We start from the raw sequence: 26,475 nt of genomic DNA on the forward strand, positions 1-26,475 counted from the left end.
TCCGCCATTGGCTCCCCTCCTGGGGATAATGTTTAAAAATTATCCCGGATGGGTTCTTAATGTTATTATAATAAAAAAATAAAAATAAAAATAAAAAATAAAAAAAGTTAAGACAAAAAAAAAAGAAAGTTGTGTTTAGTAGAACATGTCCTATAAATACTTGAAAAAATAATACTAGAATTTAGAGTTTAATCGGGGTTGGAAGCATAAAGTTCTGGTTTATCTTTATCACAATTAGAGGTGAATTGCTGGGAGAGGAGTGTGAAGGAGAGAGCAGGGAAAAAGCCTGAAGTCAGAATATTTTGTCATTTTAACTTTATTTTGGTATGAGGTGTGAGATGCAGGTTTATGCTGAGTTTCTACTCTATCATTTTCCAGTTTTCCCAGTATTTTTTTTTCAAATAGTGAATTATTATTCCAGAAGCTATATTTGGGGAGTTTATCATTTACTTGATTACTACAAGTTTTAATTATTGTGTCTTGTGGAGTTAATCCATTCTATTGACTGACTACTCTATTTCTTAGCTAGTTCCAAATGGTCTTGATGACTGTTGTTTTATAAATATATTTTCAGGTTTGGTACAGCCAAGACACCATTCTTTTTATTTTTTTTTCATTAATTCCCTTAATATTCTTGACTTTTTCTTCTTCCGAATGAATTTTGTTATTACTTTTTCTAGTTCTATAAAATATTTTTGGCAGTTTAACTGGTATGACACTGAACAAGTAGACCAATTTTTAGGGAGCATTGTCATTTTTATTATATTAGCACAGACTACTCATGAACAATTGTTTTTCCAGTTGTTTAGGTCTGACTTTATTTGTGTGAGAAATGTTTGTAATGTTCATATAGCTTTTGGTTTTGTCTTGGCAGGGAGATTCTCACATATTTTATTTTGTCTACAGTAGAAATTTTGCTTTCTATCTCTTGCTGATGGTCTTTGTCAGTAATATATAGAAATGCTGATAATTTATGTGGGTTTTTTTTCATATTCTGAAATTTTGCTAAGGCTGTGAATATTTTTCCAGTAGGTTTTGGATGATTTTCTAGGGTTCTTTAAGTCTATCATCACAATATATTAAAAAATGATCATTTTATTCTTCCATTGCCTATTCTACTTCTTTTAATTTCCTTTTCTTTTCTTATCGCCTAAGCTAACATTTCTAGTACAATGTTGAATAATAGTGGTGATAATGGGCATCCTTATTTCACCTCTGACATTATTGGGAATGTGGCCAGCTTTTCTTCATTACAAATAATGCTTGCTGTTGGTTTTTGATTGACACTTTATTATTTAAAGGAAAGCTCCATTTATCTTCATGCCTGCTTGTGTTTTTAATAGAAATAGGTGCTATATTGTGTCAGAAGCTTTTTCTGCATATGTTGAGATTATCATATGATTTTTATTGCTTTTGCTATTGATATGGTTGCTTATGTTAAAGGTTTTTGAATATTGAAGCAGCCCTGAATTCCTGATATAAAGTTTTATTATAATGTATTATCATGCTGAAAAATTATTATAATCCCTTTGCTAATAATTTTATTTAAAATTTTTGCATTAATATTAGTTATGGAGATTCTTCTATAATTTTCTTTCTTTGCCTTGGTTCTTTATGATTTTGGTATCAGTATGATATTTGTGTAATAGAAGGAGTTTGGCAGGACTCTTTCTTCATCTATTTCCCCAAATAATTTACTTAGTTTTGGAATTAATTGTTCTTTAAATGTTTGGTAGAATTCATTTGTGAATCCATCTGTCCTTGGAGATGTATCATTAAGGAGTTCGATAATGGCTTGTTCAATTTATTTTCCTAAAATGGGACTATTTAAGTAATATATTTCCTTTTCTGTTAATCTGGGCAATTTTTAGTTTTGTAACTGGTAATTCATTTTGACTAGATTGTCAGATTTGCTGCTATATAGTTGAGCAAAATAGCTCCTAATTATTTCTTTAATTTTTTTTCCAGTGGTGATAGTTCACCCTTTTCTTGTTTGATTTTGGTGATTTTTTTCCATTTTCTAATAAAATTATCCACAGGTTTATCTCTTTTGTCATTTTTTCCTAGTTTCAATTTTATTAATCTTCAAGTTTCAGAATATCTAATTTGATATATAATTGGAATTTTTAAATTTGTCCTTTTTTCTACCTTCTTTAGTTGCATGCCTAATTCATTGTTCTCTTTCTTTATTTTATCCATATAGCTATTTAGAAATATAAAATTTCTCCTAAGAATTGCTTTGGCTGCATCCTATTTTCTCATTATTGTCATTCTCTTGGATAAAATTATGGATTGTTTCTGCAATTTGTTGTTTGACTCATTCATTCTTTAGAATTAGACTATTTAATTTCCAAGTGGTTTTTAGTCTATCTTTCTGGACCTTTATTGAATATAGTTCTTATTGTGATGTGGTCTGAAAGGAAAGCATTTACTATTTCTGCCTTTTTGCATTTGACTGTGAGGTTTTTATGCCCTAATACAGGGTCAATTTCTGTGTAAGTGCCATGTATTGCTGTTCTGTCCCTATTAAGTTTTCTTCAGAGGCATGTCATATCTAGCTTTCTGGAATTCTATTATCCTCCCTTGTTTCTTTCTTGTTTATTTTATGGTTAGATTTGTCTGGTTCTGAAAAGGAAAAGTTGAATTTTCCCCTTGGTATAGTTTTGTTGGCTATTTCTACCTATAACTGCCTTAAAATCTTCTCTAGGAATTTGGCTGCTCTGCCACATGGTGCATATACATTTATTTAGTATTGTTATTACTTCATTGTTTATAGTACCATTTCTCAACATGTACTTTACTTCCTTATTTTTTAATAAGATCCATTTTTTTTACATTTGCTTTATCTGAAATTAAAATTACTACATTTGCCTTTTTTTTTTTTTTTTTTAATTCAGCTGAAGCATAGTTATTTATGGTCCAGTCTTTTATTTTTACTCAGTATGAATATAAAGGTATCACATGTATTTCTTGTAAACAACATATTGTAGGATTTTGTTTTTTTAAAATCCACTCTGCTATTTGTTTCTATTTTATTGGAGTGTTCATCCAATTCTCATTCAATAGAAAATAGAAACAAATAGCAAGAGTGGATTTAGAAAACAAAATCCTACATTAGTTTTTTAGTTGCCTGCCTAATTCATTGATCTCTTCTTCCTCTATTTTATTTATGCAGCTATTTAGAGATATAAAATGATCCCTAAGAACTGCTTTAGCTTCATCCCATAGGTTTTTTTTTAATATTGTCTCATTATTGTAAATTTCTTGGATGAAATTACAAATTGTTTCTGTGATTTGTTGTTAAACCCACTCATTCTTTAGAATTAGATTGTTTAATTTCCAGTTAGTGTCAAGCCTGTCTTTCCCTATTCTTTTATGGGATATTATTGTTATTGCATTTTGGTCTGAAAAAGAAGTATTTACTATTTCTAATTTTTTTTTCTGATTGTGAGGTTTTTATGCCCTTGCATCCAGAAAAAAAGGTCTAAGGAGACTGAATGTAAATCAACACATTCTATGTTCACTTCTTTTTTCTTTTCTTTTTTTAATGTCTCCTAGGGTTTTCCCTTTTGCAATGTCCATTAAAATTAAGTAAACGTACTACAATAAATAATTGTCTTTTTTGGATCTATTTTCCAGGTCCACTTTTTTTTCAATGAGATATTTCACATTTTATTCCATATTTAAAATTCTTTTTAGTTTGTTTGACTGATTCTTTCCATCTCACAGAGTCATTAGCTTTCATGTGCCCCATTCTAGTTTTTAATGTGTGATTTTTTTTAGTTATGTTTTTTTATTTTTCCCATTAGTTTTAGGCATTGTTTTTCTCCATGATTTTTTTTTCTTTAATTTGGCCAATTATGTAATGGGCTGAGGCTTGAGTTGATGTACTGAGGTCCCAAGCACCTGAGGCTAAATAGTAATTGGACTATATTAATATACATGCTTGGATAAAGAATGGCCGCTGCCCACTCTCTGTGCAAGTCTTGATGTGTTGTATAGAAAATGATGATTTTGGTGGGTAGAGGCAGAGGGAGACAGGAAGAGAGGCTGATAGAGATTGCTGCCTGGGTTCGGTTCTGGTAGCTCACGTGGCTTCTGGTCTAGCTAGCTTCTTGACTCAGCTGCTGACATTGCTATTGCCGATTCCCTTCTACCTAGGACCTTTCTTCATCTCTGCTAAGAATAAAGATTGATGATTTTCCCCTAACCTGAATTACTGACTCCAACTGATTTTAAAATATGTAGTCATCACAAATTATATATTGTTTTCTTCAGTCAATTTTTTGCTTCCTTTTCCAAGTGTTGACTTTTATTTTGCATACCTCTCATTTCTTTTCTTATTTTTCTTCTACCTCTCTTATTTGTTTTTTAAAATATTTTATAAGACTTTCAAGAAGCCTCTTTGGGCTTGAGACTAATTTATTTCTCCCTTTGAAAATTCCTCTATTAACATTTTTTCTTCATCTGAGTTAGTTCTTTGGCCATCCCCTTTCACCATAGTAGCTTTCTATGGTCAAGATTCTTTTCTGTTTCTTGCTTATTTTGTTTCCTTTTCTTTTGGCATTTCCTCTTTTTTCACTTTTATGATTGAACTAGTGGAGTTAATAGGCACTCTCCCAATCTCCCTATGCATTTCTGAACCTTGTTTTGAGCACATGGACCTCTTATATTTGCAGGATATACCTTCACCTGCTCTTTTCAGGAAACAGTCTGATTTTCCAAAGTTTGCCTTCTGAACTGGGACTGGAAACTGCCTCACTTATCTGCTCCTCTACTTAGCCAGGACTGAGAGTGTCAGTTTCTGATTTGTTGTGATTTAGATCCTCTCACTGACTTTCCCAGAGTCTTCCTGAGCTGGGCTGAACATCCCTTTTTTCCTAGTGAGACTGACATTTCTTTGAAGTTTTTACAGACTATTTCAACTGAAGAATGGTTTCATTCCACCTTCCTCTAATTTTTATGTGCCACTTTATATTCTGAACTGATGTTTCATCAATAGACAATTTTTCTTAATATTTTATGAAAACAACTGGAGACATCAAATTTAGAAAACATTTTAAAGAACAGATTTTTTTTAATGCTATTGAATAATTAAATTAATCACTCTAGATACTTTCCACAATAGAATTATCCTGTTCTTGGCCAGTCATTCAGCCTGGAGAATCAGAAGTCAATTTAAATTGCTTTTAAGTGATGCTTAAGAATGCAGATGCAGACTCAATACCCTTTTAGAATATGATATACTCAAATCTATTCTGATTTAGAATTTTATCTGAAATAATTTTATTACCTTTTTTTTTCCTGGAGTTTGAACATTTGGGAACATTTGAAAGAGGAAAGAAAATGTCACTACAAAGAGAGAAAACTGCAATACCTACAACAATAACAAATTGTTGATAAATTATTTACTGTCAATTTTGAGTCTCACAATAATTGTGTAAAATGTGCTCTGCAAACATTGATGTATCCATCTGACAGGTGAGTCTGCAAGGTAGGAAAACAAAGTAACTCATATTAGTTACAAAAGTTAGCAATGATTCTGAACCTAAGATTTCTGACTTCATAATCAATTAGTCAATTAATCAATAAATAGATATTTGTCTATTGATATCTTGAGCCAGAACTTATCATTAAGGAACAGAAAAATTAAAATGTATTGATAAAGTACATGGCTGAAATGCTTCCAAAGTTAGTGTAACCATTTATTTATCTGTTATATGTCTTCCCCATATGACAATGTAATTACAGTTTTGTTTTCAAGTCTTTCAGTATAATTTCTTCTCTCCATCTCTTCATAGATAAAATACTAGACTACCTATGATAATTTTACTCATCACTTCTGAGCAACATTTGTTTTTTCATTTGTAAAAAATAAGAAAGACTACTTTCCAGTCCCTTAAGGTATTTAAAATTGTCCTGTCCCTTCTTTATCCTTTCTAACTCTCCCTTTAAAATGTACCATTCTAGAAGGAAATATCTATTTTATGTTTATGGTTTTAGCCTCAGCACCTACTTAGAATACTTGGCACATAATAAAGTGTTCAGTAATTGTTCAATGACTGTTGATTCTTTTCCTTTCATTAAAATTCACATTATCAAGTGATTTCCAAAGTAGAAAACATTCTTAACCTAATGATCTTTCTTAATTAGTAGCTATTTGGTCAATCTGACCTCAAATAATTCCCAGCTATATACCTCCGAGCAAGTTGCTTAACTATTCCTCTCAGTTTCCTCATCTGTAAAATTAAATAAAGAAAAAAAATTCTAAGTATGAAGAACACCTCAAAAGTCATTACGAAGTGTCAGATGGTCTAGAACAGCAAAAATCACAACTACCTGTTTTGTTTCTATTGTCTAAATTTTACCTTTCATTCTGAAATCCTGACCAACTGGTTCTGATTGTATTTTCTCCTCGAAATGATTGTCTAAATATCATCATGCAGTAATTAACCTGTCAAGTATTCATTTCTATATTCACTAAGTTTTATACTAGTGTAAGATAATCTGACTTTATGTTCCTCCCAATGTTTCTTTGAGTAATTGCTTTGCATATGATCTGCTAGATTCTTTAACTGTTTCTGTTTGTAAATTAGCTCTTTAGATATAGTATAGATCTATAGCACTTTGTACTAAAATAGAACTAAAATCTGACACATTCATTTTTTAATGTGTCCGCTAGATTTTACATATAATAAATCTTTATTTTCTTTACAGAAATTTCCATTCATTGGTATTACTTTTGTTAGTTGAGTAAAACAAAAGAATATTAATACTTAATCTTCATGACAATGTGTTAAATATTTGAAGACAGAAATGTGAATGGCATAACAATATAGACAGGGTGTCCTGTAACTGATTGAATGATCAAAAGTAAATATTAGGAATCAATATTCCTATTAGGTTAACCTTGTGTAAGTCATCCCATGCTATTTTATCTCTTTTGACATAGTTTCCTCTGTCATCCTTACTTTATCATTTATTTTCCACCTTTCCAAGTCTAATACTTTATTCTATAATGCCTACAAACATTCTGTATGTCTGTACTATCCTGGGGAAAAAGTCTTTCTTGATATTTCCATGTTTACTAATTATAATCATGCATGTCTTAGGCCCTTTCTGTCTAAATACTTTGCAAAAGGCATTTATCATAACTTTCTTTATTTTCTTTTCTCACTCTCTAAAGCAATCTTGCTTCCAATCTCATCATTCCATTAAAATTGTTTTCTCCAAAATTACCAATGATCTGTCAGTATCCTAGATCTCTTGCCAAATTCAATAACCATTTCTTTACTTTCTTGCAGCTTGTTGATTGACTTCTGTACTCTGAAACTCTTTTTTCTCTACTTTTGTTTTGTTGTTGTTGTTGGTGTTGGTTTGCTTGTTTCTTTATTTGTTTTTTGACACCATTTTCTCCTGGTTCTCATCCTAACTATATGATTGCTACATGTGTTCTTTGCTGAAAGCTCATCTATATTGTAACCTCTAAGTATTAGTGTCAAACACTATTCTGCTCTGGGCCTTTTGGTCTTCTCACTCTATATTATACCATTTAATGATCTCTTAACCTTTGACATATTTAAATTACCATTTCTCTTCTAAAGCTTCTCAGCATAAGTATTCTCCCCTAACCTCTCAGTAGATGTTCCATCTCATATCTCCATCTGCCTTTCAGACATTTGGATGTATATTAGATACTTTAAAATAAACATTTTGAAAAGAAAATTCAAAATATTTGCCCCTAAAACTTCTCCCCCATTCTACCTTACACATTACTATAGAGAGTAAAATATCCTCTACACTATTCTCACTTATAACTTTGGAACGATCCTTGGTTCCTTATTATCTCTCACTGCCCATATCCAAGGAGTTACCAAGTCCTATTTAATTTGACTTGCACTACATCTCTCTAATATGCCTCTTTTTCTCCTTTACAATACCAATCATAAGTCAGGTCTTCATCACCTCTTGCTTGGACTATTGCAATAGCCTTCTGATTCAGCCTCCAGTCTCATTAATTCAAATTTTGATGCAAATATTTGTTAGCTGTGTAATCCAGGATACATCCATTACCCTGTCTCAGACTTAGTTTTTTCACCTGTTAAGTGAGAATAATTATAATGCCTACCTCAAAAGATTTTTGTGAGGATCAAATTAGGCAAATAGTCTATGTATTCTCCCCCAAAAAGTACTAATTAATACTTTATTACTATTATCACCTCAAATAAGCATTGATGCTCAAAATTGTACAACCTTAAATAATTCCCAAAGAAATTGATAATCATTGGGTTGGGGAGGGAAGGATCTATAGCACAGATCAAGACTTTTCTCATGGGCAATCTGAAAAATAACTGGCCAAAAAAACAATTGCTCTTTTCCAGCATCTTAAAGTAATAATTTAAAGCACTTTATTTTTTACATATGATTATGAATGTTGGAAATTAATGAACAATATTTCTATGAATATAGATAGATATTGTAAAAGAAATATTTGCATCATAAATTTGAACTTTTCTAAATGCTATTTTTTCAGGGATCCATTTAATCCTATTTAAATACATACATCTTATTCCACTTAATGTACTGAAAAATTATGGAGAGGTGGACATACTGCCAAAATAAAGACTGGAACAGCCAGAATCACTTGATTGCTAAAGTTAGTTACAATGAAAGAAATCATTATCCTAAGTTGGAAATAGGAAATTGGTTACCGGATTACTCTCAGTGATGGAGAAGGCTAGTGGTTTAATTGAGGTTGAAACTGATGGATTAGACAAAAATCTAAACAGTATATTTTCCAGTTCATCTATAATTGGCAAATCTGTTATTCATGTTTTAGTCTGACTTTTTGATGGGTTAATAACATCCTTAATTAGATTAGTTTCAATGTTCATAGAAGAGATCGGGAAAGAATGAATGCTCCTAAACAAAATTATGATAGACAGTAGTCAAATGTACCATTCTTTTGATCCTAGAATTATCTGTTTTGTCTTGTTGCTATTTTTGTTATTTTGTGATTATCTTTATCTTCCCTACATCACATCAAAAATAATCCACATTTTGTCATGTTTTATTCTCTGAGACCCATCTCATTTTTATTTAAACAGCCTTTATTCTAGCCCTCATCATTCATTGAGCAGTACCTCTACATTATAACTACTATAAAACTCTACTTATATTTCCTCAGACTACAAAGATGTAAGTGCAGTAGAACCATGAGAGGTAGTCGCTGATAGCACAGACCTCAAGGAAATGCAATCTTTAGCAAAACTTCCTAAGACAAATCATAATTTTGCTTATATTTATTGCTTTGGTCTGGTATTCTGAATTTTTTCCCAATCTTTGTTTAATTTTGTTTTGTTAAGCAAGAAAATCTGCCTTTATGCAATTCAGAAAAATTTTCATTCTCTTGTACTTCATCTTGTAGTATCTGTACTTATCCCAGTTTGTTTAATTCATTTAGATGCTAATAATTTTCTTCTAATCATTGAGAAAAGTCTGCCCTATCCTACAATATACAGACAAATTGATAAATTTATCTAAAGTTTCAAAAGAAAAAAAAATCCATCTAAACAGACACATTATAGAATATTTGTGACAAAATTATTCCTTTACTAAAAAATTTAGCGGGAAGAGTGGATGAAAGCGAATCTTTATGGCAATATTTAGATCAGAATTCTGTTGAAATGGTTGTATTCTACAGGTTATTTCAGGAAGCAAATGGTTAATTTTAAAACAACTTGTAATTATTTTCTTTGTCTACTTTAAGGTGATTTCTTCAAGTTCTTTTTTGGGACATCTTGAATATGTAAAAGACAAGTCTACACATTTATATTCATAAAACAAAAATTAGACATCTTGAGATGAACACTTTGTTCAGTGCTGATAAAGATTTTGAGATTCTCAGTTCATTTACTATTTGAAATAAGTTGAAGCATACATACATATTTCATGTGCATACATACAAACTATGTACACATGATTCTATTGATAGTTTCACATATACATACATGTATGGATGTGTGTTTCCATCAACTTTAATATTTGTACATATCCACAAATACACAGCCTCTAATATGCATATATAAGTACATATCTATATTTTTGTGCAATACATTATATAATTTTATGGGCAATTTCAAAGAATGCTCTTAAGTAAATTTTATTCTAATTACAGAAAAAATGTTTAATATAAGCCATGTTATTTACTTTCTGTAATGAAGAATATAAATCCATTTGCTTTTTTAAAAATTTTATACCATACAAAAATAAATTTCTATGAAATGTGAGATTTTGATAGCTTATGCTGCCAGAAAGAAAGCCCATGTAAATCCATAAATGTGGATTTTAAAAAGCTAAAGCTAACTAGTTGGATTAAGCTCTTTGGTACCCAAGGGGGTCTGGAAATTCTAAATCAGCCACAGCAGCATTTTTTAAAATGTGTATTATTTCAAAAATATGTTGTTTTCAGTAAGACAGAGAAGAAGAAAAATTTTGAATATGATGGAAATTAGGGGATCTGAGAGAGATGTAATGTGGTTACTACAGATGAAAGGCTAGTTAACCAACTTTTTGTTTTGCTTTTGTGGTTGAGGCATGGGGCATCAACAATTTGAGATTTAAATGACTTTTCATACAACCATTTTAACCTGAAACCAAGGTTTGGACTTGTGAGTAAAATAACAAAAGGTTTAATTTTTCAAAATGACAAGGGCATTAAGTCTCTCTGCAAAGAAAACTACTAAACCTACATGAACTAAGAGTGACTCAGAAAGTAAGATTTAGAGGCTGAAGCTACTCTCTGGAAAATCTGGGTGGAATAAGGTCTGGGAAGGGAAAATCAAAAGAGACAAATATGGACTATAGATATGAACTCATAAATAGTATGCTTTTCAAGGTGGAAAAACAGTTTTGAAATAATTAGATCTACCTCACAATAATTCCATTTTTATCATTGAGAAAACTCAGACTCCAAAATTTGAAGTGAATTCCCAAAGGCCACATACTTAGTAATAAATAATAGAACAAGAAATAAGACATGTCTCTTTAAATTCTAGAAATGTTAGACACACACACAAACACACATACACATATATTTATATATTTTCAACATATATATGTGTGTGTGTTTTACATATATACACATGTATCTATGCATATGCATATAAATATATATAAAATCTTAGATAGTGAGACAATATAATGAACTTGAGCTCTTCTTTGTTATACAAACCAAATAACAAAGCTTGATAATTATTAAAGATTTTACCTGTCACATAAAAGTCTTTTAAAAAGAACTGACTTAATTAGCATGACTAATAACACACATTATTGTTCTAATTATTTTAACATGAACACAAACATACTGATTCCAGAGAAGCAAATACTTCAATATAAATGTCCTCCTTAAATTGAATGAATACAAATTCAAGACCATGAACTAGTTCTTATATGTTTATATAGATGTAGATAAATAGGAGATCTATATCTAGCTATATATTACAAAGTTCATTTGTATACACTTCAAAATTTTAACTTTGGATTTCTTAAAAACATAACAAGTTCTCAGTTTAACAATTATCCTGTCAATTTACATACAATTTTCATTATAAATGTTGTCCTTACAACTTATTATTATAATTTTACAATGCCACAGTAACTCATGTGAAATAAACTTTTACCATTTTACTATTAATTTACTCTCCCAATTGGTCTTGGGATATCAGTTTTGTGGAAATGGATTAAGTGTCAGAAATTGTAAGAATGAATTTATTATGATGTTTAAATACCTATTACACATTCATAGGTGGGAAGACTTTAGGCAAGAAATAAAGATAGAAATTGTGATTGTTTAAATGAAACTTGTCTTTTTTCTTTCATTTCTTAGATAAAATAAAATCTCCAAAGTAAATTGCTTTCCTAACATTTTATATATTGAATCTATACAATTAATTAAGGTCTTTGAGGGACATAATTTCTCTTCTTTAAATAGGTAATAATATTTATTTTTCCCCAAGGGCATTTTTGGATCTGGAATTTAATTCAATGAAACAGAGACTGTTAAGTTAAAGAAAAATAAGGGTGGCCAGCCATAGGAAAGAGACAAAACAAGGCTTTCCTATTAAGTAGATAACCTGGGATTATCCTACTGATTATTCATGTGACATTGGGTAGAATTCAAGAGGCCCTGAATTTAAAAGTGAAAAATTTGTGATCCAGAAAAATCACATTTCCCCAAGTCACAAAAGTATGTATTAGAGACAGGATGTAAATTCAGGTTCTCCAACACCAAAACCTGTATTCTTTAATTTCAACACACTGCTTAAAAAAGACGAGTACAGATTAATTTCTTCTACATCTGTGAAACAGATGTTATGATTATTGTCATTTACAAATGAAAAAATGGAAAGAGAGATTAAAGCACTCATTGAGGTTCACCCAACTGGCAATACCAAGGTATATATGATGTTTCAACCCAATTTTTCCTTACTCTAATCCAGAGATCTGTCTATTGTACCATCTATCAACTATCTACTATTTCCTATTCCTCCACTTTCTCTAAAATCCCTTCTCAGTCAATATTGGACTTGATTATTGTTTGACATATTTGACAATCTCTTCTCCCTTCCTATCACCAACTGTTAATTCAGGTGAACTAACATTTCTTCTACCCATAGCATATGTAATTAGTCAATAATAGATTATGAAGAGAGAAAAATAAAAAGAAGATAGAGTAGACTGGGCTACGAATAGTAAGGTTAATAGACTGGTAGCATAGGACTAGACTGAAGAATACAGATTCTAGAGATGCTAAAAATATGTTTAGGAATAGTGAAACATAAGGAGAGATCCAATAAGGATAGTAAACCCTAATGTGCCATAGACATAACAAAAGTATCTTTCAGTTGACAAGGGTCAAAGGATTGAAAGCCCTCTGTAACAGACAGAAAATGTAAATGTAAGAAAATGTTAATATGATTAGTGATGTATTAGATGTTTTTTGATTGTCCTTTGTTTTCAAAGAAGATAATGACATCATGGGTGATATCTTACTTTAAGCACAAATTGGATTTAAGTTAAAACAGAATTGCATGAAATCTCGGCTTCACTATTTCTTCCTGAGTCACTGAAGTCCAGTGGCAGAACAAAAATCAATGACCTAGATTTTTATATCTTTGACACTAGACCAAGCTCTATGCACTTGTCAGAGCCTGCTTCAGCTGCCTTCAAGTCTGTTGGAACCAATTATTCTCATTTGCTTATTTTGCAGGGGAAAATTTTCATGCATATGAGGTAGACTAATTCACTAACTGGTTTGAGACCTTTAGGTAACCCTTAACTTGGTTTAGCCTATCTCTTGAGATATTTTACTAGGTTGTTGCCCCTGTGTTTGCTACAGTTTCTTGGAGATACAGATGGCAATTGGGAAAATCAGGTGCCCATCAAAAATAAATAAGAAGCCCTAAAAGGGTTTGGCAAGCCCTGATGCCAGAGATATACCTCCTGAAGACCAAAAACATAAAGATTCATATTTTCAGAGAGACAGAAACAAGATGGCAGAGAGAAGCCAGGTAGTTGCCTAAGCTCTCCCAATTTCCATGGAAAAGAACAAATCAAGACTTTAAACAGATATGATGGTATATTTAGAGAACCCCATAGAATCAGCTAAAAAGCTATTAGAAATAACGCACAACTTTTAGAGAACCCCATAGAATCAGCTAAAATAGATTAGCTGATTATTTGAAATAATGCACAACTTTAGCAAAGTTGTAGGATACATAATAAATGCACATAAATCATCAGCATTCTTATACATCACTAACAAAATCCAATAACAAGAGATACAAAAAGAAATTCCATTCAAAATAACTGTTAATAATATAAAATATTTGGGAATTTATCTGCGAAGGGACGTCAGGAACTATACAAGCAAAACTCACTTTCCACACAAATAAAGTCAAGAATATGCAATTGGGAAAAAAATCAAGTGCTTGTGGATAGGTTGAGCAAATATAATAAAGATGACAATACTCCCTATACTAATCGATTTGTTTAGTGCTATACCAATGAAACTCCCAAGAAAATATTTTAGTGAACTAGAAAAAAACAACAAAATTCATCTAGAAGAACAAAAGGTTAAGAATTTCGAAGGAATTAATTAAGAGAAAAGCAAATGAAGGCAGCCTAGCTGTACCCAATCTAAAACCATATTATAAGGCAGTGGTCATCAAAGCTGTTATGGGCCAGAAATCTATACTATAAACAAGGATTCTTACAAGGTGTTAAGTCAGTTGAATTGATAAGACAATGGTTATCTAGTTTAGCATGGTGATTGATAGTTATCTAGTTTAGCATGGTGATTGATAGTTCTGTAGTTCAGTATGACTGATTCAATCTTTCAACAAATAATAGTTCCTTAGTGATATAATTACTGAATTATACTCAATATAAGCTAGGACAAACTCAGTCAGAGAGATTAATTTCATCTCCCACTTTTGTGCGGGCTGGAGGCTGGAGCACAAGCTCTTGTACTGAGACAGACTTGAAGACAGAGCCCATCATGGTGGTCCTCCTTCCTCCTCCACAGAAACCAAGACACATTCCAGAGGACCTCCAGAAAGCTGACCCGGGCCCCAGGCAAGGAAACTAGATTTTGAAAGAGATAATAAAGAATTTGGACTTTAACACCTGTCTATTCTCATGGTGATTAATCTTGACTAGGGAGAAGTAGTAAGAGAAGCAAAAATGTACAAAAGAAAAGTCATAAGGAAAATATGCCAGTAGTGTTGGCCTTGGAAGTCATATTTAAAATATCTGAAGAATAAGTAGAATCTGATTCTGTAATGGTTGATAGACTACTCTTTTGATGTTTCACAGTTAACCACTGGTGGACCCACAACTGTCAGGGGAAGAAATGTGAGAGCATTCATCAAAACTTGTGAAGAATTATGGTCAGTTCAGAGCTTAATACATTTTTTCTGTATCATGGAACACTTTGGCAGTCTTATAAATTCTATGGATTCCTGAAAATAATGTTTTCAAATGCATACAATTAAACATGAAAGGTCATGAAAATATATTAGGTTGAAACATAGTAATTATAAACATCTATATGTCTGTATACACACACTTGCTCAAACACATTAATACACATATGCATATACATATGCACCAGAAAATTATGTACTTGACTTAGAATAAGAAAGATCAAAGTTAAAATCTGGTCTGAGAAATTACCTAGGTGCCTTAGCCAAGTCTGTTTACTTCAGGTTTCTCATCTGTAAAATAAGGATAATGTTAGCACCTGCCTCAGATCAAAAGAGATAATTATAAAGAATTTAGCACTTGTCTGGAAAATAGTAAGCATAATATAAAGGTTAGCTATTATTATTCATTTCTGTTAGTAGTAGTGCTATTATTATACACATATACAAAAACAAATTTTATGCATCCAGGTTAAAAAACCCTGGCCTGATGGAAAGAATATCAGGAAATCTGAGATCTGGTTTCAACTCTGCAGCTAGTTAATTTCATAACATTTGACAATTTCCTAAAGATATCTAGTTCATTTTCTTGTCTACAAAATGCTTTATCAAATGACTCAAAGATTTCTCCCAATTCTAAAATGCTCTGAGTTACTTGTCCAGAGAAAAAATTAAGAGACAGTAAGGCACAAATGTCTCTCAGATCTCCCTTCAATACTTTTTTTCCTGTTTCCAAAACTGTATGTCTATTTGATGAAATACATTGATATCACTAGCACCATCTTATCAAACCTATATGATTTATAAATTTCAAATATCTCTAGAGAGTTTTTATAGTTGCATAAACGAAGTCTACACCCAGAAAGAAACATTATCTGAAAATCAAAGTCTAATATTATTTTAACTAAAATCTACAACTCTTTCTTTTACAATAGACAAAACTACCACATGACTTCATCATTGGTAATGTTCCCTACAGAAACATATGGATGTGCAGTTAAATTATTCCTTATGAGACACATTGAATATAAGTGGAAGCATCTCGTAGCTTACAATAGAATGGACATGACCTACATTACATTTTGTTTCACAAAAAATGAAAGGTTAATGTAGATGATTGATTATAAGAATTTTTAATAATGCTCTCAAAGTAAGAGGTCACTGTGCTCTCCTATTTAAAGGAAGAATACATTATCTTATCTGGGAATGCTTGGAATTTTGAAATTAAACTAGTTACTGTTCTAATATACAGGCTCTATTCTCTGACCTGGAAGTTGGATTCTGCATTGTTATAAACCTTGCCTAGAATTATGAAAGGGTAAGAAAATTAGCCCCATCCCCTATTCTCAATTAGGAACATTGAACAGAGTAGTATTGTTCATTGATCTCTTTAACTCTTATTAGGGCCTTGTTATATATGCCCTATTGAACTGGGATGAATGAATTTAGTTGATCATATGCAGATTGTTGTTGACATAGAGGACGCAATTAATTTGTAGAACAAGGAAATTGACATAGGCCAGTTAATGTGGCCACTTTACTCACTGGGACTTAGACTCAGCTCAGATAGGTGATGAATATACACAAGTCCAGATTGTAGTTCCAAAGGAATTCTACCAAGCTCAGCTTCTGTTTAAATTCCCTGAACAACTCATGATCAGAACATTCACTATTAGCTGATTTGTCCTGGACTGAGAAAATATTATCTGCTTTTCCTTTTCCCTGAAATGGAAAATTGATGTGCTTTTATCTAGCCCAGTATAAACCTACACTACTCCCTAACATCTGTAGATCATCTAGAACCAGCTTTGTTGGCTGATATTTGGCTATTTACAGAGCTGACTTTGCTTTTCAAGACTAGAGTAAGGATCCGCAATGTTAGTAAGTACATATATATATATATATATATATATATATGAAGCAGGTATGGAAGTCATTATTTTTGTTGTTGTTGGTGGTGGTATGTTGTTTTAATTGTAAAAGAAACAGTAGTGCATTTTAAATAAAGTTAATAAAAAGTTTTTTTTTTATTTTTTATTTTTGATTAGTTGTTTTATTTTGTTTTGGGTACTGCAAACAATTTTTCCCTGTTTTGTATCATTGTTTGTTTCTCTAGTGATTTATATGCTCTTAATCAAATAACTATATAATCAGTATAATGTCAATCTCTGTTTCTTAAGTTCTGTAAACCAATAATTCTAAATAGTATAAAGTTAAACTATGTGTACCCCAAAGTACATTTTTCCAAATATGAAGAAAGTTATTTCAAATATAGTTTCCAAATGACCCTCTTCTCACTACTTCCAAATTAATTAGATGTTCAATAAATGTGTTACACAAAAAGGTTAAATGTAATGAATTTTGACATAGACTATTATAACTTTGGCATTTCACATATTATTCTGAAATCTAAAACGTCCTTTATTTCTACATTCTCATATAACTTGTTCCAAAGTTAGAAATTTTATATGTATTTGTGTGTGATTTTATGGCTCAGTTAGCTTGAAATGATCCTATTTCTTAAGTTATATAAAGGTTGTTCTCTTTATAAAAATCAGTTTAAACTTTTTATTGATTTTTATAGTACAAAATTTGTAAGTCAGAAGTGTGAAATATATTCAGCAATTCTGATGGAGCTGAGAGAATAGAAATCACTCCCATAATATTTTTTGGCTAGGATTCTTTTCTGTACATGTTTTCCCAATCATTTCTGAAATGCAATGAACTTCTTAGGTGATATGGCATATGACTATTTGGACCCAATACTGCTGGCATTATTCCTAGAATTTAATAAATCTACATAGTGCTAAACACAGGCCAGAATTCTAGCTGATGGGTTGTTTCCACTTTCCCCTTCTGATTATTCATACAATAGATGGGCAGTATGCATACTAACCCCTAGCATTACTGTTTTATTATATAGGTCTTCCCATAGGTAGTTGACTGCAGGTGTTTCCCAGGCAGGTGTTTGCCTGTAGGAAATCCCTGAAATCCAATGCAAATCACAGTGGTTCCCCTAGTAGCAAAAAAAAAAAAATAACCTGCAGGAACTTTTCTGGGAAAGATATGCTTTAGGACATCTGTACTATAAATGCAAATTAAATATCATATTTTCAAAATATAAATCTTCACTGCAAGTAGTTCCTCCTGTATACTAACAAAGTATTCTCTTGAGTAAAGGTTGCAGAATCATATTTCTCAAATTGAGGGAGTTTATAGCCTCAGAGAAATGATTGGATAGATAGGAGTGAGGAGAAAAGACATGACTAAGTTTATTTCATGAATAAGAACTAGCTTCTGAGGTCACTTCCCAGTCTAGGCCTATTATTTTATGGTTCTATGAACTGCACAGTTATTGAACATGATAGATTCTGTAGTAGTTTTCCTACTTCAAACACTGTAAATTGGATGTCAGAGAATGGTTCAATTTTTTTTTTTCTAATGTCATTGATTCAAGCTCCCATTCATAAGTGTTATCCACAACATTAATGATTGGTGTTACTATCATTTATTCACTCATTGATTAAGATCCAAGTACCATGTCACTAATTAACATCAATTTGATTTTATAAACATTTTATAAACTCCAAATGGAGTCATGAAAAGTTGGATACAGTTAAAACAACTGAATAACAATATTTCAAAAATTATGCATGTTACAAGTGCACAGAGTATACAACTACCTTTTTTAAAAATAGCTAATATTTTTACTGTGTCAGGCAAAGCTAATACTTTAGAATTATCTCATTTGATTCTCACAAAATACTTAGGAAATAGATTTTTATCATTATTCTCACTTTACTTGCCTGGAGTCACACAACTAGTGATTGTTTCCTATTGAATTTGTACTCAGTGTTCCTGGTCTGAGACCCAACATCTAAACATCGGTACCATATAGCTGGAAACGCAACCAGGAGATACTCTTAAGATTTGAGATAGAGGTTTAAGCAATAGGCCATATCTACGAAGCATCTCCTTGATCTCTTCATTTTATCAGCTCCGTATTTTCCCCCTTCATTTAGTTCTTCCTTGAATTCCTACTAAATCACAATTTATCAAAATTCTCTACTCTTCAGTCTCATAGAATTACAGCCTCTCACAAGGTAAAGAAACACCAAATGATTACTATTTCTCATAGAAACTAAAGCACATTTTACCAAAGCAAAATTAACCTCTAAGTAATATAGGATTAGAGATGGTTTTAGAGTCTAAACATTCCAATGCTCTTCACTAAGTCTTCTGTTTATAGTTTTCCTCAAACATGCATAAAAACATATTTGTATATCTTCTCCCCAATATATATGCTCCCAGGCATATATATTCCCTTAGCCTATCACATATATTTACCAATATTTGGCTGCTTATCAATTGAGCACTATATGAAATCTTATCCACCTCCTAAGAAATTAAATAGCTCAATAATACTTGGAAAAAAGACAGTATTCTGATGTGTCATAATTGTCCCCAACAGAATCCTAGTTACCATGCTCAAATGTCATAAAGGTGTCTACTTGTCTATTCCCTATTGTTTCCACAACCAACAAATCGTGCTTCACATCCTATCTTCTTTCACTTTTCCATCTGATTTATAACCATTTTTTCTCCACACCTAGAATTCTAACCTCAAAACTCAATATATTGAATACTCTCATACTACTCCATTTCAGTAAACTAGTCATGTCCACATCTTACATCTTGATAGAGTAGTGATCGGGATACCTAGTTGAATCAAAAGAAGAAATTCTCTGTCTTATGATGAATTTCTTTAAAAAATTATGATTAAAAGAGGGATACAAGCTCAGTCTTATCATTTTAAATATTTCTACTATATTTCAAGATTTTTCATAACTAAGTTGGTCTTAATGTTATCTAAATATTTTTCTTTCTCTTCTCCTTTTTGGCTTTGATTAAAGCTTAATGGAAAATGATGGAGATAAACAACAGGGACCTCTGCTCTCTGATAAAAGCCCACATAAGCCTTGCAGTTAATATCTATTATGTGCAGTAGCCCTATGAAGAAGGAATAAAACATATTGCTACTATATCCATTTTATAAATAACAAAATTGGGACTTAAAAGTTGAATCACACAGCATATAAATGGTAGAGATGTTCCTAGAACTCAAGTCTTCTGACCCTAAAGGCAGTGCAAATTGCAATAATCATGTTGCCATTATACATAATGAGAAAATGCTGAGAAATCAGTGTGAAATTCAAAGAAAAATATAATAAGTCCAATTTTCTAAATAGCAGGATAGAAGCCTGATTCAAATATACTTTCTGAAGGAAAATCTACACATAGTGCAAAGGGTTGAGATGCTTTGACTGGTTACTGCATGGAAACTCACCTAACCCAATACATCTTACTGTTTCTACAATAGACATTCACATCCATTCTTTCACTTTTCCATCTGATTTATAAACTTCTTTCTCCACACCTAGAATTCTGATTTCCAGATTAGATATATTGAATACTCTAATATTTACTAGAAGTAATAGCCTCAGAAGTTTATTTTTATCTATCTATCTATCTATTTATTTATTGTTAGCAATGATTCTGGAGAACTGTTTGAATAAATTGTAATTATTTTGTTCATTTATGTCCATGGTGATGATAAGGGAGAGTGTATTTGTTGTTTTCTTTTTACCTACCTAATCATTTTTTTCAATTGATTAGCACCCTGAATGTTATTAATATTTTCACTCCATTATCTTATTAGCCCTTTGTTTTGCCAGGTTGCTTTTCTTATCATTTCTTGCCAATTTCTTTTCCCTCTTTTTCCTCTCTCTTACAGTTGTCATTGAGCACTGGCCTTATTATTTCATCTTGAATCCTCATAGCACCTTAAATGTTTCCAAACATTGTTCCCCAGAGGCAACATCTATTTCTCTGTTTTAAAAACGTCTGTTTTTATCTGTTGGCTATCTCTCTTGTCTATCTGATTCTGCTTTCTGGCTCTCTCTGCATTTCTCTGTGTATCTGTCTGTCTTTCTGAGTGTCTCTCACTGTCCATGTCTCTATGTGTCTATTTATATCTGTGTCTCTGTGTTCACATCTCCCTGCATCTGTATCTCTCCGTCTCTGTTCTGTCTTTTTCTGTGGGTTTCTGTATATCTCTCTGATACATAAGTATAAGGATCACCAATTAACAATGATATATGTCAGCAATGTTAACAAAAGGAAAAACATTAACTAGAATTTTGTGTACTGAAGGAGCAGTGCAGAAAACACCCAACAGGGACATACGCGAAAGAAAACAAACTATATAATTATAAGAATACAATTCAATGGTGTCTGGAATACCTAGCTCATACAGGCAATATCAGTAAGCCAACAGTAAAGCCTTTGAAGTTCATATTGATAAGCATAAGACCTAATTTCCTGGTATGATGACATAGAAAAGACACAGCATCTCTAGCCAAGTCCTTATTTGTACACTATTCTTAAATCAAAAGAAAAAGTTGAAGCTTATGGTTCAAAAAGTCTTCATGTTCTTTAGACAATATTTCTTCATTGTTCACTACTGGAACTTTTATGAGCACAAAGTCATAATTATTGTTGGGTTTTATGATATTTTTGCAGATATCACATAATTAGGCATAACCATAATGATCATTTTTCAGTTCAACCTAATATGCAACATATTACTGTTTATTAGAGTTCAAAAATTTGAGAAGTCTAATATACTCTTCAAGAATCACATGTTTTGTTTCTAAACATTTTTTGCACATAATATTTTTCCAATTCATTTAAAATAATGTTTAAAATTCAGCTTTATAAATTTTTTCTCCTTTCCTCTATCTTCTCCCAAAGGCAGCATGCAAGTGGATATAGATTATACAATACAGTGATTTTAAACATGTTCACATTAGTCAAGTTGTAAAAGAAAAATTAGAAAGAGAAAAATACATGAGGAAGAAAAACAAAAGTAAGACTATATAGTTCTTTCCCTGGAGGTGGATAGCATTTTCCATATAACATCTTTAGGAAATGTCTTAGATCATTGCATTGCTGAGCACAACTAAGTCTATTATATTTGATCAGTGTACAATGTTGCTTTACTTGTATACAATGTTTTGTTGATTCTATTCTCTTCCCCCAGCATCAGTTTTTTTCTGAACTCTATAGGCTCATCATTTCTTACAGAACAATAGAAAAATAGTATTTCATTATATTCATATCCCACAATCTGTTCATCCATTCCCCAGGTGATGGGCATCCTCTCAATTTACAATTCATCACTACTACAAAATGAAATGTTTCACATATTTTTGTACATGTGAGTTCTTTTCCCTTGTTATGATTTCATTGGAATATTATTAGCGATGTTATTGGGTCAAAGGGTATTGATGAGATAATCACATATTTCATAGGACAGTGAATATTTCTTTTTGTAAAAGTTCAGAATATCCTCACAGTGACTACCAATGGTACAACAGACTCTTTAGATTTTTCCAATTAGAGGTAAAAAAAAAAATTAAACAATTTTGAGATTCAAATTTTTTTTCTACTTTTTTTTCTCTGACTCCAATGAGAAGAGAACACATTTGATATACATTAAAAGTGTGCAGGCATGCAAAACAAATTTACATATTAGTCTTGTTCTGAAAGAAATTAAAGACCAATAAAAAAGAAGAATGGCAAAAGAAAGTTTGTTTCAATCAGCATTCAGACTCCATCAGTTATTTCTCTGAAATTTGGAAAGCAATTTTCATCATTTTCTCCAGTGAAATTGTTTTGGATTATTGTATTGTTGAAAATAGCTAAGTGAAACACAGTTGATTATCGTATAATATTGCTATCTCTGTGTACAATGTTCTGCTTTTTGTCATTTGATTTTTACCTCAGTTCAGGTAAGTCTTCCCAGGTTTTCATGAAATCATATTGCTTGTCATTTCTTATAATGCAAAAGTATCCTATCATAGTCACATATCACAATTTGTTCGATCATTCCCTACTTTATGGGTGACTCCTCAATTTCTGATTTTTTTTTGCAACCACAGGAAGTAATTGATGGCTCAAAGGGTATATTTCTCCAGAATAGTTGGATCATTTTAAAACTCTACCAATAGGGCTTTAGAATTTCAATTTTCCCACATTCCTTCATACATTTATTATTTTTTCTTCCATATTTGCCAATCTCAAAGGGCATGAGATGGTACCTCAGAATTGTTTTGTGTTTGTCTAATCAGTATGTATTTAGACCATTTTATGTGATTGTTGATATATTTGATTCCTTTATTTGAAACTATTTATTCATATTTTTGACAATTTTTCAATTGGGGAATGACTTCTTTTTATATACATTTGGCTCAGTTCTCTATATATTTGAAAAATGAAACCTTTATTAAAATTTGTTGTACTTTTTCAGTTATGATTAACATATATTTCTCTGCATCCTATTTTCCCTTTTTATTCATTCTTCTCTCTCTGTCTCTCTCTATGTGTGTCTTTGTGTTTCTGTCTGTCTGTCTCTCTCCCTATCTCTCAATCCTTCCTTTTTATAAGCACAGCCCCTTACCTTGAACCCTTTTCTTTCTAGTTTTGTATTGCATGAAAACTATATCTAATTTTCAATAATTTTCATTCCATCCAAAAGCTCTTTCACACCTCATTTATGGGATATGACATATGATATTACAACTTTTCCTGAATTTTCTCCCAGGGCATCCCTCTTTCTCAACCTTTAATTTTATTTTTTAATCTATCATCATATCACAGTTAGTCTTATTTCTCTTCCCTTAACTTTTAAAAAAAGATGACATATATACTATATGTGTGTATGTGTGTATATATATATATATATATATATATATATATATATATAAAATATATGTCTGTATGTGTATACTGTCTATATATACTCTTTCTAACTGTCCTCATAATGATAAAATTCTTAGGAATTATAATTATTATTTTTCCATGCAGGAATATGATAAGTTTAACTTTATTGAATTACTTCTGTTTTATCTTTCCTTTTTACCTTATTAAGCTTCACTTGAGTTTTGTATTTGAAAGTCAAATTTTCTATTCAGCTCTAGTCTTTTCATCACCATTATTCAAAAGTACTCTATTTCATTAATTTTCTATTTTTCCCCAGAAGTATTATATTCAGTTTTGCTGCTGTGTGATGTAAATTTTGGTTGTAATTCAGTGCCTTTTCTCTCCAGAATATCACATTCTAAATCCCATTCATTAAGGCAAAAGTTGCTAGATTTTGTTATTTTTACATTGTTACACTAATATTTACATTGGTTCCCCCCCCCCCCAGCTACTTATCGTATGTCTATTTGACTTGAGAGCCCTGGGATTTTTAGCTAGGATATTCCTAGAAAATTTCATTTTGTACTCCTTCATGAGGTAATCAGTGAATGTTTTCAATTTCTCTTTTACTTACTAGTTGAAGGGAAATTTCCTTTGATAATTTCTTGAACTATATTTAATTTCTTTATTTGATCATGATTTCAAGTAGTCTAATAATTCTTAAATCATCTCTCAATAAATTTCTCAGATCAGTTATTTTACCAATTTAGGTATTTCACATTTTTCTTTTATTTTTTATTCATCTTATTTCTTTCTTTTGATTTTGTTTTACTATTTCTTAATGCCACATTTCATATGGCCAATTGCGATTTTTAGGAAGTGCTTGCTTCAATGAGTTTTTGTAACTCTTACATTTGTTCCATTTTTCGTTGTAATGATTTCTTCTCATCAGCAGATTTTTGTTGATCTTTCACCATCTCTTTTAATATATATATATTTTGCTGAGGCAATTGGGGTTGAGTGACTTGCCCAGAGTCACACAGCTAGTAAGCATTAAGTGTCTGAGGCTAGATTTGAACTCTAGCCCTCTTGACTTCAGAGCTGGTGCTGGATACACTGCATCACATTTTTTGAGTAATTTTTGTGCCTCCTTTATCAAATTGTTGCCTTTTTACATGATTTTTTTCATACTATCATTTCTTTTCCCATTTTCTCCCTTTATTTCTTCTATTTGATTTTTAACATTCTTTTTGCTCCTGAAAACAATTCACATTCATAAGCTTTGAGATATATGTAGCTGTTTTGATAATGTTGTCTTCTTTTGAGTTTTGCTATCACCATAGTAACTTTCCAGATTTTCCCTAATATCATGGTAAATTTCTAGATTTTCCTATCATCATACTAACTTTTTATGGACAGGTTCTTTTACTTGTTCTTGATTTTGTTTTTTCATTTTCTGTAATGGGCTGAAGCTCAAGTTGATGCACTGAGGTCCCAAGCACGTGAAGCTAAATAGTAATTGGAGCATACTCTATTAATATTGTTGGAAAAGAATCCCCCCACACACACACCATTTTGGAATCCGATTATTTTTAGGAAATGATGATTTTGGTGGGTGGAGGCAGAGGGGTGGAGAGACTGCTGGTTGGCTTCTGGTCTGGCTGGCTTCTTGATGCAGCTGCTGACATTGCTAATCCCCCTTCACCTCTGATCCCCCTTCACTTCCGATGCTTCTTCACCTCTACTGAGAATAAAGATTGAAGATTTTCCCTTAACTTGAATTCCTGACTCAGACTGATTTTAAAATATGCTGTCATCACAATTTTCCCAACCTAATTCTTGAATTTAACTTTATGTTAAAGTTGGCTCTTTTTGGATGAGAGGTGACATGATTATCATCAAATTATTCTACTGTCTGTATAAGGAAACTGTACCATGATAATTTAAATGTTATTTCAGTGGATATGTCAGAAGTAGTATTTAATTCTCCTGTGATTTTTCAACAGACAATACTAAATGTGTGTGAGGAAGTGTGCATGAGCCTGACTATGTATGTGTGCATGCTTGTATGTGTTGTATGACAAAAAAAGCTTTTTGTCACTTAAACCAGCTAAAATACCAACAATGATAAAATTATATAAATGCAAAGGATATATTATTTCAGAGATGTTTTTATTATTCAGTTGCTTTCAGTCCTGTCAGACTCTTTGTGACTCCATTTGGGGTTTTCTTGGCAAAATGCCTTTTCCTTTTCCAGATCTTTTTTATAGATAAGAAAACTGAGGCAAATGGGGTAAATTGACTTAATTAGGGTGACACTATTAGTAAGCATCTGAGGCCATATTTGAACTCAAGAACATAAGATATTTTTAATCTTTTAAATTTTTAATTTATTTTTCAGAATTATAAATTTATTTTTTTAATATGCATTGCTTTATGAATTATGTGGGGATAGAAAAATCAGAGCAAATGGGAAAATCCATGGGAGAAATATGAAAACAGAAAAAAGAAAGGAAAATGTCATGACATATATTTAGTCTTCTTAGTTCTTTTTCTGGATATAGATGACATTTTCTATCAAAAGTCTATTGTGATTTCTTTGAAGAACCAAATCTTTCATAGTTGATCATTGCACATTCTTTTTTCTTTTTTCCTTTTTTTTTTAATTTAATAGCCTTTTATTTACAGGATATATACATGGGTAACTTTACAGCATTAACAATTGCCA

This window comes from Sarcophilus harrisii, chromosome 3 (assembly GCF_902635505.1).
Source record: "Sarcophilus harrisii chromosome 3, mSarHar1.11, whole genome shotgun sequence".
NCBI lineage: Eukaryota > Metazoa > Chordata > Mammalia > Dasyuromorphia > Dasyuridae > Sarcophilus > Sarcophilus harrisii.